Consider the following 19561-nt stretch of genomic DNA (forward strand, 5'->3'; position numbering starts at 1 on the left):
TGGCTTCAAGTGATCCTCCCGCCTCAGCCTCCCAAAGTGCTGGGATTACAGGCATGAGTCACCATGCCGAGCCTCTTGGTATCTTTTAAAAGATAACCCTGGCTGGGGTGTGATGAAAAGATTGCAAGCAGCAAGACTGGGAGTGGGCGGACCACTCAGGCGGGGTGGCTGGGCGGACCACTCAGGCGGGGTGGCTGGGGAGTGCTCAGGAAGCGGTCAGCACTGCTGCTGTTTCTGGGAATTTGGGAGGGAAGGGAGAAAGTCTAGGGGACCCAAGGTCCAATTCTGTATATTTCATTATTATCCAATTTGGGGTGGGTCATGATTCTTTAAAGAGAGGAAGAAAAAAACTTGCAAATAATTCAGGAAGATTCTTGAGAGTAGAGGCAAAGGACCACATTCACAGTGGTTGCAGAAGGGCAAAGCTTATCTACTGGCTTGGGAAATAAGAGAGCTGTCTCTCTCTCTCTCTCTCTCTCTCTCTCTCTTTCTCTCTTTCTCTGTGTGTGTATGTGTGTGTGTGTGTGTGTGTGTGTGTGTGTGTGTGTATTTGAAGAACAATGCAAGTAGAGGCTATTGTTTCCATTCAGGAACAATAACCACAACATGATACACTGCAGTGCAAATCTTGCCTATGTTTGAAATGTGGCCAAAAAAGGTGGGGGAGATTAATCACACAGGGAGGGCTGGTATCTCAGGGGCAGATTAAGACAAGGAGCTGGCAATTTTGAGTCTGATTAGAAACTGCTAAAATCAGAACTTCCAGTGAGGGACTATACTTAAAGCAGCCCTCTTTTTCGAGGTGGGGGGGCATGGGAGCAGGGAGAGAGGTTGATTTAAGTTAATTAAACCTAGTGCTTAATTAAGTATTCTTAGAAACAAACTGTATCCTTCTTCCATGGTTAATGCAAATCTGGGTGCACAGTGCCACTAAATTTGCCGGTTGAAAGTTTTAAGGAAATGGGGGTTTCCATATGAATGCAGGTACTTTTGGATTGTGAGAATTGTGCAGTGGCTTGATTTAGGGATGGAACAGAAGCCCCTTCCCAGAAAGTCAAGTAGCTTGGAAAAGCAGAAAGGGTATGGATTTGGAATCAGGGAAGCTGGCTTCTAGTCCCTATGCGGTCTGTCACCTGCAGGGTGGCCTTGGGCAAGTCACCTATTCCAATGGACTCGTAAATGTTTTCATCATGAGATGCCTTTTGTGGTTTCATCCCCATGCCCCAAACTATATTTATCAAATTCTACTTCATTTCTACATATGATTAAAATGCACACATTAATGTTAAATAGGTAATATTTACCAAATGCTTCCTATGTTTATTCCAGATATTGTTCTAAGCGCAACAATATGGATTAACTCATTTAATTCTCAAAACAACTCTAAGAGGTAAATACAATTATCCCCATTTTACAGAGGATAAAATGGAGGCACAGAGAAGTCAATAACTTGGCCCAAATTCTCACAGACGGTAAATGGTGGGCCACAAATATGAACCTAAGATTTTGATCAAAGGCAAAGAAATAGAACTTTAATTAGTATTTTAACTAATAGAGCTTTAATTAGTATTTTACAAACTTTACCTCCTTAGTTTGGTTATCTATAAAATACAGACTCTCATCTCTGCCATGACCTCCCTCCAGGAGTTAAAAGGCTCCAATGTCAAGGTGCTTAGAGGGGCTCTATAGAGATTGATGCCTCAGGATGAGTGGGGAGGGCCTGAGTGCCCCCGCACGGATCCTGCAGCCATGCTCACATTCCCAGCAAATGGTCTGTCCGTGATATCACATCTGTATCAGGCACTCAGTCACGTAGGTCATTGGACATGAATCAAGTGTTAGGACTTGGAGAAATGATGCCACTGCTTTCTCAGTGACTCAGGTTCACTGCACTGAAACCCCAGGTGGGTTTCTTTTCTCCTGTGGTTTCTTGGGACATGAAATCGGGGTTCTCTAACTTGACTTCCTATTGTCAAAGTGAGTGGGTGATTGGGCAGCATCTGTTTTAGATGCTCTTTAGGGTAATGTCCAGGGTGTCACCTGGACTTCCACTGTGGCATGTTCTTGCTCACAAGCATCTCTCTCTCTCTCTCTCTCTCTTTTTTTTTTTTTGAAGTGGAGTCTCACTCTGTTGTCCAAGCTGGAGTGTAATGGCGAGATCTTACCTCACTGCAACCTCCGCCTCCTGGGTTCAAGTGATTTTCCTGCCTCAGCCTCCTGAATAGCTGGGATTACAGGTGTGCACCACCATGCCTGGCTAATTTTTGTATTTTTAGTAGAAATGGGATTTTACCATGTTGCTCAGGCTGGTCTCCAACTCCTGACTTCAGGCGATCTGCCCTCCTTGGCCTCCCGAAATGTTGGCATTACAGGCGTGAGCCACTGTGCCGGGCCCCTCATGAGCATCTCTATCTCAAGGTTCTAAAGGGACAAGGGTAGGATTTCCGGTGTCCTTGCTGGGCCTTTCCACAGGAAGGAGGGGAGAGGGCAGAGTGCACAGGCTCTGGACCAGCTTGCCTCTGAGTCCCAGCCCCACCATAAGGGGACCTCTGGGAGTCACTCCGTGTCACCAGCCTCAGATTCCTACCTATAAAAATGAGATAACGGCCGGGCGCAGTGGCTCATGCCTGTAATCCCAGCACTTTGGGAGGCTGAGGTGGGTAGATGACCGGAGGTCAGGAGTTTGAGACCAGCCTGGCCAACATGACGAAACCCCATCTCTACTGAAAATACAAAAAAATTAGCCGGGTGTGGTGGTGGCACCTGTAATCCCAGGTACTCGGGAGGGTAAGGTAGGAGAATCACTTGAACCCGGGAGGTGGAGGTTGCAGTGAGCAGAGGTTGCAGTGAACTGAGATCGCACCACTGCACTCCAGCCTGGACAACAGAGTGAGACTCCATCTAAAAAAAAAGAGGTAATAATAGTACGTCTCTCAATGTTGGCTTAAGGATTAAATGAGATAGTGCTAGGTACATTCCAAACTGCAGGGCAGCACTCAAGAATCTTAGTCCTTAAATTTAGTCCTCATAACAACACTATCACGAAGGTAAGATGTTCTCCAGAAGCTCAGAAAGGGCAAGTGATATATCCAAGGCCACATGTTAGCAGGAAACAGAATTAGGATTTGAACACAGTCTTAAGAGTGTGTGGGAACGTGGTCCAAGGGCTGAGTTAGAGATTGGTGGTGGTAGAGGCAGAAATAGGGTTGGGGTAACATCTGCCTTTGCCACTCTGAGGAAGTCACGTAACTGGGCCTCACTTTCTTCATCTGTGATATGGGAATAATGCTAGTCCTTGTTGTGGAACATATCAAGTATGAAATAAGCCCAAAGTATTGGGTTATATGAAAAAAATGATGCAGAATTAAGAAAACAAAACAAAACAAAACACGGCCCGGTGCGATGGCTTATGCCTGTAATCCCAGCACTTTGGGAGGCCAAGGTGGGCGGATCACGATGTCAAGAGATTGAGACCATCCTGGCCAACATGGTGAAACCCCATCTCTACTAAAAATACAAAAGTTATCTGGGTGTGGTGGCGGCGTCTGTAATCCTAGCTACTCGGGAGGCTGAGGCAGGAGAATCACTTGAACCTGGGAGGCAGAGGTTGCAGTGAGCCAAGATTGTGCCACTGCACTCTAGCCTGGCGACAGGGTGAGACTCTGTCTCAAAACAAAACAAAACAAACCTTAGCCCTTTCTTTCATCTGACCTCCATTTCTAGGCAGACTGCCTTTCAGGAAACCTTGAGTAACAGATTCTGCCGACAGGCACGAGGCTAACCTTGAGTTCCGAGGCAGTGCTGTGCTGCTCCGCAGGGAAACTGCTTAGGAGAAGCAACACATCCAACCCCGGCACTATGGAGAGTGCATTAGGTCCCCATTCCTCTAATAATGGGTTATATGAGTCTCTGTAGACACTTTGGGTCAGGGATCAGGTGTGGGGTGGAAGACACAGATACTGACTTAAATGCCCATGTCAAGGTCTCACTTTGAGGTCAAGTTCACCTCATGGTTCTTAGAGCAGGAGAAACTATGTAAATGTCCCAAGCATGTCTTTGAGGACTCCTCCATGTGGCTTGAAGGTGTCATCAAGCAGACTTCTAGAAACAAGTTACTGGTTGTGATAACAGTCCCAGTGCTTTACCTTTCCCTATATTCCTGCCTTTTGACATGTCACCTTGTAGAGTCCCCACACTCCGTGCACCCTCTACAGGGACTCTCAGCCATGTCATTTGCTTTGGTTCGTTGGATAATAAGGATGCGATGCAAGCCAAGACCTGAAAAAGCTCTTGAACCTTTCTGCAAGAGCACCCTCGCTCCTCTGCCACTACCATGAAATCATGCCTGGGCGAGACTGCTGGCATTATTTTTAGATGGAGTCTCACTCTGTTGTCCAGGCTGGAATGCAGTGGTGCGATCTTTTGTGAGTTGACAAAGTTTCGCACATCATTCATCCTCTCTGTGTCTTGAGGCATAGAGAGGTTAAGTAAGTCATCCAAACAGAGGTCATCTTAGCCAGCATCCAGAAAACCCCCTAAGATATGGCTGACTCCAGCTGAGATGAGCAGGACCCCCTCACTGAGCTAGGTATGTGAGCAATCCCAACCCAAGCTGAGATTGCCTGAACCCTGTAGACTTTCATGCTAAATAAGTGTTTCTTCTTGTTTACCACTGAGGTTTGTGGGCAGTTGTCATGAAGCACTATTGTGGCAATAAACGGCTGATATACATACACACACGGACACACATATATTTTTAAATGTAACATAGCATGGCTTTGATTGTAATTTGCTACACTGTTCAAGCCTTCTTTTCTTTGCCTGCATCTTTGCTTTTGCAGGTACTGGCAAGAGATGTTTTAATTTATCCACACACGCGCACACAGAACTTTTACAGACATTCTCATATTAGTTTACCCAGTGAAATCCTGCTAGGAGGGAATGGAAATTTCTACAAGCTTTGCTCTCCCCATTATGTCTCACTCTTCCTCTTCCAATCTATTTATTTTAAATAAAAATCCAATGTATATTTTAAATAAATAGGTCATATTTGTTTAAGACAAGCTCCCACTCGGTACCAAGAGTCTGCCTGTTGAAGTCAATCAAACCAGATCGTGCTTCCTTCTCCAAATGCAGCCCATAGTTCCCCTCCTACAGGTCTTAGCTCCCCCGAGTCCTCCTTCTTAGAATTCCTCCTCCACTTTCCAGCCCCATCCTCTCAGTCCATGAAAATGCATCGGCCTTCAAGGCACCTGCAGCCACTTCCCCGGGACAGGCCTCCCCAGCGAGGTCCCCGTGTTCCCAGAGCACCACCATTTGTGTGCTTTTCGTGATACTGTAGTTCGTGTCTTGGTGAGGCAGCAAATCCAGGTAAAGCTGGATTCAAATCCCCTCTTCCCAGGCTCAGGACCTAGGGCAAGTTCCCCCAACTCCCAGAGCCTCAGTTTCCTCATTTGCAAGGTGAGGATAACAATGATGATATAGTATCTATCTCACAGGGTTGCCTGTGAAGATTAAATGATGTAGTACAACTCCAACACTTCGCCTAGTGCCTGGGGTGGAGTAAGCACCTATTACATGTTAGCCATTATTATAATTGTATGCATGGTACCATGGGAACTTGCAGTCCTAGCTAGCATTTATTTACTGCTTACCATGTGCCCACTGTTTTAAGTATTTTAAGTACTGTCCCAGTGCTTCTTATGTGTTTATTTCATTTTAAACCTCATGGCAATGGTTAATGTAGATAGTGTTATTATCCCCAATTTATTGATGAGAAAATTGAGGCACAGAGAGGTTAAGTAAGTTATCCAAGGTCACACAGCCAACAGGCCACCCACTGCCATTGCCATCCTCTCTCCACTTTATTATAGTTATTCACTCATCTTTGCCATTGGGGATCTGGGATGTGTCATTAATTTTTGCTTTCAAGTGCTTAGCACAGTGCCTGGCACATAAACCCACCAACATACGGACGGAGGTTACCACAGAATGGCCTGTATGTCCGTGGTCTTTTCTCTCTTGACATTCACCCCCTTGAGGGCAGAGGCCTGGGTCCCCCAATCCCTGCAACTGCTTGTTGCTGAATTGACTGGGTGGGACAGATGGCTCCTTGCAGAAGAAAGATGGGCTTCTTCTCACCCTGGTGCACAGAGGCAAGGGCTCTCTACACCCAGTCTTACAATCCAGCTCGATTCAAGACAGGAAGCAAACAAGGCTTTCAGCAGCCTCGGGCGAGCAGGGGTGAAATTAGCAGATCGGTGTACAAAGGAGTGTTTAATAATGCTATCACGCTACCCCGTCCTCGTGGAGCCGTTGTGACATTCTGTATTAAAAAAGTGACAACCCTCAATTGCTGCTTGTAACCAAGGCCTGGCATCACGTTGGCTCCCAGCCTCCAGAACACTTGCATTTTCTGGCAACAAATGGCATCCAGGGATCAGGGGAAACTGATGGCTTCATGCAAAAATGTCCTGGCGGACCCTCTAAGCCCTTTGTAGTTCAGCTGCTCTTCTGCTCGTCTGTCAGGAGCATAATTTTCATTAAATATTAAGGAGCTGTTTGTTAAAATAATATTGTCATGGTAACGGGGTAAGGGGGGGTGGTGCTGAAATAGTCTGGTGCTGCCCGAATTGCAGCATATTAATCAAGTACTTGGTACTATTTAATGAGCTTCCCTCTGTGCTTCCTGGTAACAATGAATTTGGAGGACCCAGAAGCTTGGGGTTTGCCCCAGTTGTCAGTGTCAAAGATGTGGGCTCTTATGAGTTCCTGGTGCTGTGTTGTGATGGATGGATGGAGGGATGGAGGGATCGAGGGAGGGGTAGATGGATGGGATAGATGGATGAGTGGGTAGGTGGGTGGAGGGATGGAGGGATGGGTGGGTGGATGGGTGGGTGGATGGATGGATGGGTGGGTGGAGGGATGGATGGATGAATGGGATGGATGGATGGATGCCAAAACCAAAATTATAGATGTCTGTGTCAGAGCTGTTTTGAAAGCTCTTCTATTTTTCAGTTGCCCTTTTACAGTGGAAATGAATTTTGCCAGAGAATTAGGGAAAAGGGGTCAGGGAAGAAAACAAGGGAAGGCAAAGATTTATCTTGCCTGAAGGGAGAGCTGATGGCAATGATAGGGAGGCAATGTAGAAAAATTTAGAGTCAGGCTGCCTAGGTTCCAATCCTGGCTCTGTCCCATCTCACTGTGTAACCATGGGTGGGGGACCCGCTCCCCCAGGCAGCTTCTGTTTCCAAATATGTAAAAGGGGGCTCATAGCCATGTTATCGCAGAGGATTGTTGAGGGGATTAAAGCAGACAATGCTCAGTAAATTCCAACTACCATGTCTACTACTACTGCACCTGCTGTTGCTACCGGCGCTGCTGCTGCTGCTGCTATAAATGTTACGAAAGCCACCACTGTGGGAAGGCCCCAAGGTGCTTTCATGACCTAAAGGTCTAGTTGAGTCCTGACCATCCAGTAGAGCACCCAAACCCAGGTCTAGCTGACACTACTGCCTGTGTTCTTTCTGAGGTCAGCAAACTTCTTTAGTAAAGGGCCAGACAGTAAATATTTTAGGCTTTGTGGGTCACACACAACCTCTGTTGCATATTATTATTCTTTGTTTGTTTTTTAAAACCTTTTAAAAATACAATACCATTCTTCGCCCAGAGGCCACACAGAGCCAGGTATAGTTGGCTGGTCCCTGCCCTGCTGCCTTCTGAGAAAAGACAGGAGAAAAGGAAGGCAAAGTAAAAGGATATATATATATATATATATGGGTTTTCCTTCCTCTAAAAGCAGGTTAAAGATATGCATAAAAAAGAGAAATCTGGATCCAGGAATTTGTTTGACTTTAAAAATAAAAATAAAACCAGCCATGGTGATTCACTATAGCCTTGTCTGCTCATTTTACAGTCAAGGAAAGGGAGGCATACAGAGGTGTGGCGACCGGCCCAAGGTCACACTGCTAGTAAGGGATAGAGCTGGGATATAAACCCAGGTGGTCTGGCACCTGAGAACATCCCCACTGCCCCATCTTCTGCTGCTAATGTAGAAAAGAATCTCCATTTTCTTCTATTCTGAGTCTCCTGACACCCTCTATCAGCTGACTGTCTGGCTAGAAACTCAGACTTTAGGGTCTGGCAGAACTGTGATCTACTGTTCACTGGGTCTGTGGATATTATCTTGGAGATAATTGACTTTCAGGTACCTCTGTTTTCTCAGTGGTAAAATGGGGATGTTTACTGTACCTCTTGGTGGTTATGAAGATTAAATGGCCAGGCATGGTGGCTCACTCCTATAATCCCAGCACTTTGGGAGGCCGAGGTGGGTGGATCACTTGAGGTCAGCAGTTCGAGACCAGCCTGGCCAACGTGGTGAAAATAACTGTCTCTACTAAAAATACAAAATTAGCTGGGCGTGGTGGTGCATGCCTGTAATCCCAGCTACTCAGAGAATTGTTTGAACCCCAGGAGGCGTAGGTTGCAGTGAGCTGAGACCATGCCATTGCACACCAGTCTGGGTGACAAGAGCAAAACTCTTGTCAAGGACTTAGCAAATGGTATTGAGTGAGTGTTGGATAAATATTAGAACTGATGCTTATAATAACAGCTGTGGTAGGCATAGTAATGGACCCCCAAAGATGCCCATGCCCTAATCCCTGGAACCTGTGAATATTTTATGTTAAATGGCAAAGAGGAATGAAGATTGCAGATGGAGGCTGGTTGGAAGGTAGTCAGTAATCTCAACTGACGGTTCACAGTCACAGATCCAACTCCTTATTTACTCTTTCCCCCTTCTCACAACTGCACTCAACTAGTCTAAAAAAGACAAGATTGCAGATGGAATTAAGGTTGCTAATCATCTGACCTTAAGATAAACAGATTATTCTGAATTATCAGCATAGGCACAAGGTAATCATAAGAGTCCTTTAAAGATGTAGGAAGCCGATGAACGTCAGAGTCTGAGAAACTGCATGTTCTCATGTTCTACAGCATGAGAAAAACTCAACCATCCATTGCTGGCTTTGAAGATGGAAGGGGGCCCTGAGCTAAGCAATTCAGGAGGCCTCTAGAAGCTGGGAAGCAAGAAGATGAATTCTCCCTGAGAGCTTCCAGAAAGGAATACACTTTGTCAATACTTTGTCACCTTCAGCTCAGTGAGACCCATTTTGGACTATGACCTCTAGTACCATAAGATAATAAATTGGTGTTAAGCCTAAGTTTGTGGGAATTTGTTATAGCAGCCATCAGATCAAATACACTGTTGTCTGCAATACAAACCAGAGAACTCACCAGAGGGGGAGCATCACCTGAAGCAAAGATGGCGTCCTGCACTGGCCACAGGACGAGGGGCCCTTCTCTACATGCCTGCTCTGATGCCGCCCAACCAGTGACCATCTACTGAGTGCTGCACAGGGGCCAAATATGGGCAGGCACCAGCCCAGGGGCTGCAGGGGAGTGGAGAGAAGTGGAAGCATACAGAGGACGCTGCCCGAGTCCCCAGTGGAGATGACACACCTGCATGTGGGGTTAGCATGCTGCAGAGGGGGACCTGCATGTGGAATATCACTTCCGTGAAAATATCCCACTGCCTAACCTTCACTCTCACATGTGTTCTGGACCACAAAGGCCAGCTCCAGGTTCAGTGCTCCCCACTGAGTCTGCTCTGAGAATTACCGCTACGGTCACTCCTTTTTCTTAACGACTAGGCTTTTAAGGTACTGCAGGACTTACATATGGCACTTTGGCTTTGGTTTCCTCCCTCTCCCCAATTTCCTCACCACCCATTCTTGGTGCATGACACAGGCCTGGCCAATTGGCACCGTGCACCCTTTGGCTCCAGCAGTTGGCTTAGGGATGGACATGTGACCTGAGTCTCTCAATTCCAGGGCATTTGCTGGGAGCACTGTGGAAGCACAGCCTTCTTTCTATGGGGGTTGCTGAGAAAAGCTGCTGGCTGTCGGTGGGGGAAACCTGTCTGAGTAAATCCCACACAGAAGAAAGCTGAGCCGAGAGATGGAGAGACACGACGCCTGCAGACACTGCTTAGATCCAGCTGGGCGCAAAGCCAGGCCAGCTCAGACTTTTCAATTACACGAACGAACCGCCTTTTTGTTTTACACTTATGTCAATTTGAATTGGATTTCCATCTTGTAACCAAAAGTCTGACTAATATAATCAAATACCCACTTAAGTATTGGCATCTCTGAGTTATAGGTGTTTTCATTTCCTCGGCCAAGAAACTTCGAGCTCTGAAATAGCATGGAATGGGGGGTTAGGCCAGGCCACTTAGGGCAAAGTTTTAGCTGGACTACAGAGAAGGATGAAGTGGCCTTTCTCACTTCTTTCTTTCTTTCTTCGGTTTAGCTTAGCCACACTGAGTCCACTCCTAATACTGGAGGAAGAGGCAAAGGAAGCCTCATATGCTATTGAATGGGGCCTGGTTTGAACTTGCACCTGAATCTGTAGATGGACCAAATGCCTACAATGGGGTTTTCATGTCTAGTCCACGAGAGCGAAGTGAATTTCATACGAGTGGCACGTGGCGCAGTTGTAGCTCTGGGTCCTGATGGAGCTATTGCTTTGGGTCCTGCGTCTTAAATGCTGATGCTGCCCCGGGGTTCTGTCTTCAGCCCAGCAGTCTTCCATCTCTGAGCTGTCCCTGAGCGAATTCAATCACTCCATAGGTTCATCTGTCACCTCCATCAGCTGTCTGTGCACCTTTTTTCTTCACCCACAGACCTGAAGGATACAGCACGTACCCTTTGGTAATGGTGATACCTGCCTATGCTGATTTTTTCATAGGACAGCAGGGCTGCGGGGGCCAGGGTCGGGGCTGTAGCACAGTTGGGTAGGATGATACGCTTTGAAAAGAACCTGGGTGATGTTCATTTCTTCCTCCTTAGGAACACACCTATAGGTTGGCAATCACCAGCCTGTATGTACTTTGACTCCCAATATATCTATCCCTTCCCGAGCTTGTTTCTGTGCTCCAGGCCTATGTTGGACATCTCTAGGATGATAAACACTAATCCTAAAATCAGTTTCAATGCTATACTAATGTAATGGAAACTCACACTTAGGAGCGCTCCCTCTGTACCAGACATAGTTCTTAACACTGTACATGTGCCGATCCTAAAAGCCTTCTCAGGTAGGTAAAAATGACTACACAATCCTCATTATGCAGATAAGGAAACTGGGGCTCACGAGAGTTAAACGATCTCTCCAAGGTTACACAGCTAGTGCTTGGCTGGGCCAGGATGTGAACTGAAGCCACGCGGACTCCTGAGCCTACCTGCTTAACTGCTACTCCATGCTGCTCCCCGTCCTGCCGCTCGACCAGTTCATCAAATGCAATGCTCCCAGAGCCTTCGACACCATCTGCCACTTTTTCTGCATTTGTCCACTACTTGGTTAACAAGATCAGTCTCTTAGATTCTCAAGCCAGGAACCTGAGGCTCACTCTGGACCTGCCCTTTCTTACTTTCTATCTTCACATCCAGTCCATTCTTTCTCTGAATTGGTGCTCTGAAGTGAGTTCCCCACTCCATTTCTTCTGTGACTGGCTCAGTTGAGAGGGTCACTCTCTCTCTCTGGGGCCATCAGAACAGCCACCACCTCCTCACTGCTTCCTTGTCTTTGACCTCTCCTACCTGCAATGTCATATGCACTCTGGCCAGCTCTCTCTTTCTCTCTTTCTCTCTCTTTCTCTTTTCTCTGTTTCTTTCTTTCTCTCTCTCTCTCTCTCTCTCTCTGTTTCTTACAGAGTCTCGCGCTGTCACCCAGGCTGGAGTGCAGTGGTACAATCTAGGCTTGCTGCAATCTCCGCTTCCTGAGTTCAAGCAATTCTCATGTCTCAGCCTCTCAAGTAGCTGGGATTACAGGCACCTGTCACCATGCCCAGCTAATTTTTATTTTTATTTTTTTAAAAATTTTTAGTGGAGATGGGGTTTCACCATGTTGGCCAGGCTGGTCTTGAACTCCTGACCTCAGATGATCCACCCACCTTGGCCTCCCAAAGTGCTGGGATTACAGGCGTGAGCTACTGCGCCTAGCCCCAGCTCACCTTTCTAAGCCCAAGCTTGCATCATATCACTCCCTTGGTTAAAAACCTCTGAAAGCCACTCATTGCTTCCTGCAAACAGCTCCATCCTGAGCACGGCACCTGAGGGCCTCTGCAGTCTGTCTCATTGACCTTGCCCATCTCAACTGTCATGTGCTCCAGCAACCTCAGACTCCCCAAAGCCTCCAAATGTCCAAGCTTTGTCTACCTCTGCCCCCTCTGCCCAGGTTTCCCCTTCTTCAGGGTCTAATTGAAAGCCTCCCTGAACCCAAAGGCAGAATGAAGATTTCAATTCTGTGGGTAGGAAACTTACCATCTTGCTGAGGTCAATCCAGTGATCAATGACATACTGACTTCTATGTTCATTTACTTATTAATTTTGTTTTTATTAACACTTTTACTCTGTGGTGGACACTACCCCAAGCACCTTCCACAGACTCATTTAGTCATCATAAGTACCCCATGAGGGAATCCGGTTTATAGATGAGGAAGGCACAGCACATGGAAGTTAGATAACTCATCCAGAATCACAGGACTAGCAAAGGTGGAGCTGAGATTCTAACCGAGGAGCCAGTCTGGCTCCAAAGTGCACTCTCTCGATGGCTCTGCAATATTGCCTCACATTGGATGTGTTGACTGTAAGATCCACGGATGCTCAGAGAGGAGACCAGAGCCTCAGAGGAGGCTGTGGGATCTGCACGGAGTTCTCATGCCCCTGCCTGGGCCTCCGGGTGACAGCTCCCTGAGGGAGCCTATGTTGGCCACACACTCTCATCTCAAGGTCTTCTCTCCAGCCCCATGGTGTCCCCCAGCTCCAGCCTCAGGAGGGAAGAGTCTGAGGGTGGATAAGAATGAAAAGAGGCACTTGGAAAGCTGAGGCAGGAGAATCGTTTGAACCCAGGAGGCAGAGGTTGCAGTGAGCCGAGATCACGGCACTGCACTCCAGCCTGGCTGACAAGAGTGAAACTTCATCTCAAAAAACAAAAAAGGATGAGGAGAGGGATACACCACAGGGCGGCCACACTACGGAGAATGGGAGGGCGGGATGGGGTTACATTCCTCCTTCTGCCCTGCCCATGGAGCCTTGGAAGACTATTGGCCATCCCTTCTCCTGGGAAGGAGGCAGGGGGCTCCTCAGGTAAGGGCAGAGCAGAGGCTGAGGAGAAGTTCGGCTCTAGGCCTCAGGGGAGAGGACAAGAGAGAAGAGGAGGGTCGAGCAGCCCAGCTCACCAGGTTGCAGGCCAGAGAGGACTGGGGGCTGAATAAAGGTGCACTTGTCTGTTGTCTGCCTTAGAGCCCCAGCTCTCAGTCAGTAACCCAGGAGTCCTAATGAGTCTCAGCTTCTGTGATCAGGGCTGCTGCTCCTCCAGCCATGCAGGTCCCTCTCCCTGCTTCACATAAATTTCATTAGTCTTGATTTTTCTGTTTTTCAATATAGGGTCTCACTCTGTTGCCCAGGCTGAAGTGCCATGGTGTGACTGTAGCTCACGGCAACCTTGATCTTTTGGTTTCATGCGATCCTCCTGCCTCAGCCTCCTGAGTAGCTGGGACCACAGGCGGGCCCCGCCATGTTTGGATAATTTTTAAAGCATATTTTGTAGAGACAGGATCTCCCTATGCTGCCCAGGCTGGTCTCGAACTCTTAGGCTCAGGCGATCTTCCCGCCTCAGCCTCCCAAAGTGCTGAGATTGCAGGTGTGAGCCACTGTGCCCAGCCTTGATTTTTTTTTTTTAAGTGGAAACTTAATCTTTCTCCTGAAGATTCTCAGAGACTAACGATGAAAGATTTTCATCGCAAACTTACTACCCGTTATTAACAAGTAAAGCCTATCCTCCTGACACATGGTTGGTGTCAGTCTGGCATTAGGTCACCCTTCTTGTCCTGCCTCTCCCAACAATGGAAGTGGAATTCAGGTGTGGACACTTGCTGTGTTGAAGGAAAGATGTGGAATAGCCAAATCACCGTATGACTCAGTCTCTACTACAAAAACCCTCTAAAAGGCTCAATCATGTTACAAAGACATTCATCCACATGCATGTCAGGACCCTTGGAGCTATTCTACCCTGAAGACTAGAGCAGAGGAACTCAAGGTGAAGAATTCAGTGGACATTTCCCATTGAAGGATCATCAGCAATAAAAAGGAAGAGCCTCTGAAAAACTAACAGGAGTCATTTGAAAAGTATGATGCTATTTTAAAAAAATCTATCTGTAACATCATTTCTTGAACATATTGCAAGAAAAAAAGCTATGCTTTCAGTGTGAAGATAGATGGGAGGTGGTACGGGGGAAAAGAAACAGCGTTTCTTGACGATCTTTTGTGAGCGAGGTTGCATGCTACGTCTCTTCCTCATTTTATCTCATCTACTCTCCCAAATAACCCTGTGAGATGTATTATTTCCCCCATTTTACAGATCGGGAAACTCAGGGGAAACCTCGTTCTGGACTATTTTGTCTCATTTTCTGCATATAACTCTGGAAAAACAGCTTATTCCCAGCTAGTACAAAGTTTCTCTAATTCATATTCCCTGGCAATTTGAAATAGAAGCAAAGCTGCCCATTGAATGATTTTCTACTTCAAAAAACACACTGTTTTTGTTAGAGTTTCAGTTGTATTAATTCCTCAGCATGCAAAGACAGTAAGTGGCCTAAAAGTACAGGTCAGGTGCATTCAGCCATGTCGTCAGACCTGCTAAGCACAGGTTCTGTGGCTCCTGCATTAGCACCAGTTGGTTAGCTAGGCTGAGCTAAGTCTGTGGACTGAAAGGTAAGAAGGCTCACCTGCCTGCAGGAAACACCCTGGGCTGAAGATTTTTCACTCACTTGGGTTGCTCCCAAAGTGGTTCAGATTAATGAGGTTTGCCTACACCTTGTCCCTCTGATATAAAATAAGGTTGCTGATATAATACCACAAAGTATGAGGCAGGAAGGTAGACTTAGAAATAGTTTTGTCTAGGGGCTGGGTGCGATGGCTCATGCCTGTAACCTCAGCACCTTGGGAGGCTGAGGTGGACGGATCACTTGAGGTCCAGGGGTTGGAGACCAACCTGGCCAACATGGTGAAACCCTGTCTCTACTAAAAATACAAAAAAAAAAAAAAAAAGTAGCTAGGCATAGTGGCAGGCACCTGTAATCCCACCTACTTGGGAAGCTGAGGCAGGAGAATTGTTTAAGCCCAGGAGGTGGAGGTTGCAGTGAGCTGAGATCGTGCCACCGCACTCCAGCCTGGGTGGCAGAGTGAGACTCAATCTCAAAAATAAAAAATAAATTGTTTTGTCTGGGGATGCCAAAAAGTGGCAGGAATGCTATCATTCTTCTTGCCTCCTCAGCAGACATCAGTAATCCACTGCAGCATACTCTTTCCTGGATATGCCTCGACACACTTCTCAGCATAGTGCCCCTGGCAGCCATGACCAATTGATCCCCTCATGCCATCCGTCTTCCCACCCAAGTTGGAAGTGAGGCTGTGGCCACCTGGCAGATGTCAGGGGGGTTGATGGGCAAAGGAATCTAGAATAGTTTTAGATCCTCTAGTCTCAGGGGCTGTGTTTGTTCATATACAATTTTGGCTTACATTACAATCCTGCTATCCACTAGGGTCTGGGTAAGATGGGGTGAGGGAGCCAAAGGCAGGCCACTAAGCAAGCTCATTCTGTAACTCCAGGTCTACCACTCACGTAAGAAACGTAACCCTGACAAGTGTTTCAGGCGAATGCAATTTTTATCTGAAATATGCTCCAAATCCTGGGGTGGTGGGGAGTGCCTTTTGCAAAGTGAATCATCACTATGGGAATCTGGCGACACGCTGTTTGTCTTCCAGCCATGGAGACAGCCAGACCTCACTGGGGAAGGAACAGGGAACTGTGGGACTTGAGACCACACTACCCAAGCTGGGATCTTAAATGATTCTCCATCTGTATCAATGGAATCTTTCTTTTGTGCTGGTGTTTCTCAGTCTTCACGACTACTTCTCGGAGGGAAGAAGGATAGTAAGGGTGTCCCCATTCATTGGGAAAAAGCGGTGTTCTGAGAGGTCACACCACTCTCCAGGAGGCCCACAGCTAGGAATAAATAGCAGAGCCGCCTCTGCTTTCAACCAGGAGGGACCAGAGGGAGCCAGGAGGAAAAACAGTGCCACCCTGACAGCCTTCCACAGCATCTCCAGCTTAGAGGATGTACTAACCGGGAGGGATTGCTTCCTCGACCCTGCCCTGCAGCTATGCCAGGGCTTCTGACTCCCAGCCCAGTGCTCTGTCCTCCAACCTACACTGCTTTTTCCTGTCCCATTATTGGGCCTTAACCTGGGTTCACGTCTAGAATAAGAATAAGGACTAATATTTATTGAGACTTATTATGTCCCAGCATGACAGCCTGACAGCTTCATGTGAATTAACTCATTAAATCCTCCCAACCACTCTGTGAGGTAGGAACTATCACTATCCCCATCTTCGGAGGAGACTGACGCATGAGGCCCCACAGCTAGTGGAAGGGCTGGGATGGGAACCTGGCATTCTGACTCCAGGGGCCATGCTCTGAACCACAGACATCGCCTCCTTGGGCCGCCTCCTCATCACTATATTTGACGGTCATTTACTGAGCACCTACTACATGCCAGGTTCTGTGAATGCAAGCACACAGCACCTGTCCTTAAAACTCAACTCCTGCTTAAAGACTTGCCAAGAACGTGCCAAGTCACAGTTCAGTCCTCTCCTCTCCCTCCTTTCCCCAGCCCCCCGACAGCAAACAGAGATCAGCTGAATATACAGCCTGTGCACAACCACTGTCAAACTCGATTCTCATCCAGGCTGTCAGTTTCTTAAAGAAAAACACCATCTCTGGCCTCCCACAGAGCCCTGCCCTCTGGGGCCCTTGATAAATATTTACTGTTGCAGCTGACCCAGACCCCAGGGGAAGAAGACCCAGTTACAAAGCACAAAGGAACCCGCGTGCTCATTATTCAGACCCTCCCAAGCGCAATGGGTGTCCCTCTGCGTAACTTCCCCATTTGTGTCTGGAGTGCAATTTTTCTCATGCTCAGTGGGCCAGGTTTTGGCCACTGGAGCATGTGGTATTGCCCCTGCCCAAGGGCCCATGGTTCCAGGTGAGGCCAAGCCACCTGCCTGGGCCACACCCACTTTTGCCTTCTCTGGGGCCCTGGGGAGTAGGGGGTGGGTGGGTCTTGCCACCTGTTCCCCCGTGCCTTTTCCTCTTGTCTATGTGGTCTGGATCTTGGGCCGAGTCCCTTGATGGTATGACTAGCCAGTAACTCTTCTGGTGGTCGGGCATGAGAGAGGCTCCCGCAACACTGTCATCATGCTTTGAGAGTTGCCCCCACACCACATACAGCAGGTGTTTGGGCTCATGCCTATGATATGTGCGTTGTCTGGCATTAGCTCAGGTACAGCCAGCCAATGGGCAACAACGGAGGAGAGACCCGAGGGTCATCTCATCTGGTGGCTTCCAAACAGTTTTATAGCAGAACCTGCACCTAAAACGGAGGCAGTACTGAGCATTTGCAGGCACGAGTTCAAAAGCTTCCCTCATTCAGACTTTCCTTACACCCTCTCCCTCCTCCCACTGCCTGTCCCTCACAGCAGTCTTGATCACCAGGGAACAGGGTCTGTAAACATTGCACTTTCCCCTTTGACATGTCCCACAGACATTTCTCCAGCCTCTGCTTGAATTCTGCCAGCGACAGGGAACTCACTCTACTCCCCAGGTTTCCTATTGCACTCTCGCATAGCTCTTCTGTTAGGAATGTTTCCTTAGGTGGAGTCAACAGCTGCCCACCTCTGTCCTGCTCATGACAGTCCTTCAAATGTGCAAAGGTGGCTTTCCTGCCTCACTTTAGCACTGTCTCTTCAGGGCCATGGTTTCCCAGCTGGTGTGAGCCAGGTAGCTCCCTCTCTGTCCTAAGACTATTTCCCTAGCCCTGGCTAGAGGTTTGCTGGAAACACTTCTGAGCACACGCCCTCTGGATGGTGAGTTTGGGCTGCCGTCATCAGAGCAGAGGGAGGACAGCCCAGCTACCTGCAGGCTCCAGCGCTCCTGGGGAGGGACTGGCAGGAACCCAGTGGATTCCAAGGGACTCACACCTAGATTCTCGGCTCTGTGCTGTTTCCAGGTACATGTGCATGGAAATACAGTCTCAGAGCTGCCAGAGCTCAGCTGCCCCTGCCCCTCCCATCCCTCCTCTCCTTCCCCTTGTTGAAATCCAGCCTAGGCCCCACGACTGCCAAACGCGACAGTACTCACCGGTCCCGTGTTGCTCACATCCTGGGAATCTTTTTACTCCAAGAGCAGTCGGTACGTCCAGACCTACAGGGGACAGAAACTCACTATCAAAAGCAGGGCAGAGCAATTGGGTGTCCATCTCTTTTCCAGCAGGATGGAGTCAATGGGGGACTGGGATGGAGGTGGGGAAGATGAATGAAAAGGAAATGGTGAGGACTGAGCCGCTCATTAAACCAACCTCAAAATCTCTGGGCTTTGTGGTGATTCTGAGAAAGAAAAAAAGAAAAAAAGAAAAAAAAGACCCCAGCCCTGGATGAGTCAGCAGCTTGTGGAGAAGCAGGCTTTCTAGAAGAGCGAAGTGAAAGGCAAAATCGGCGGGTGAAGGGGTGCGGGAGGCCTCTCTTTAACCTCACTCAGAGCCTCCTTGAGTCTTCCTGGCAGCGGCCCTTCATGGTTGCATTTTGGTGAGGGCGAAGGGGGAAAGCTCTGTGCTCAGGCCTCAAGTCGAAAAGATACTGCAGTCCTTAAAACAAAAGCCCCCAAAGCGTATTTATATCCTGGGAGACTCCTGCCAAGCGAACCCCGTGTGCTTTGAAAATTCCTCGGGAGAGCTGTAGCTGGAAGAAAAAGGCATGTGCCCGGTTCTGAGGATGTGTTCACAGCACGGCAAGTTGGGGCCTGAGCCCTAGAGGTTTAAGCACACAGGGCAGAGGCCACCACATGTGCACGGAGCAGCCACTGAGCCAGGGAGCTGCCGCGGAGGGCACACCATTCTCACTCCCCACACCCAGCCCGTCTTGAAAGCCAAACTTGTTTTTTCTTGTTTCCCTGAGAATTCTGAGGTGGGCAGAGCTTTATCTTTCCTTCCATTCCTGTTTTCAAAGGAGAACCTTTTGGCTGGGGGAAAGAAAACTTTCAGGTGGCAGATTCTGTTGACTGAGTACTTACCATGCGCCAGGTCCCTCACACACCTGATCTGGGGTATTGCTATTCAACCGTGCAATCGCACTGGCTGGGAGCTTGCTGCACACGCAGAGTCCCAGGCCCCACCAAGCCCTGTGGTCTGAGAGCAGCCTGCATTTTAACAAGACCTTCAGGTGACTCCTGGGCAGGTTAAAGTCTGCAAAGTGCTGGTGTATCATTCTCTTAATCATGGAAGGAAAGAAGTTGCAGCCCATTCTCCACGTGGGGAAACCAGCTCCAAAAGTGACAACTTGGCCTCCATGACTGTGGACCTGGTGAGTGGTCGGGCTAATCCAAAGCCAC

General features: G+C 48.1%; 1 protein-coding gene across 1 annotated transcript in view; it reads right to left on the bottom strand.

Moving 5' to 3' along the window:
* ZHX2 (zinc fingers and homeoboxes 2) overlaps nucleotides 1–19561 on the bottom strand; it is a 193752-nt gene that overhangs the window by 90642 nt on the left and 83549 nt on the right. Inside the window, exon 2 of the mRNA XM_050801522.1 lies at nucleotides 18317–18379. The gene's annotated coding sequence lies outside the window, so the exon portion shown is untranslated. The remainder of the gene's footprint in view (nucleotides 1–18316; nucleotides 18380–19561) is intronic.

This window comes from Macaca thibetana, chromosome 8, assembly GCF_024542745.1.
Source record: "Macaca thibetana thibetana isolate TM-01 chromosome 8, ASM2454274v1, whole genome shotgun sequence".
Taxonomy (NCBI): domain Eukaryota; kingdom Metazoa; phylum Chordata; class Mammalia; order Primates; family Cercopithecidae; genus Macaca; species Macaca thibetana.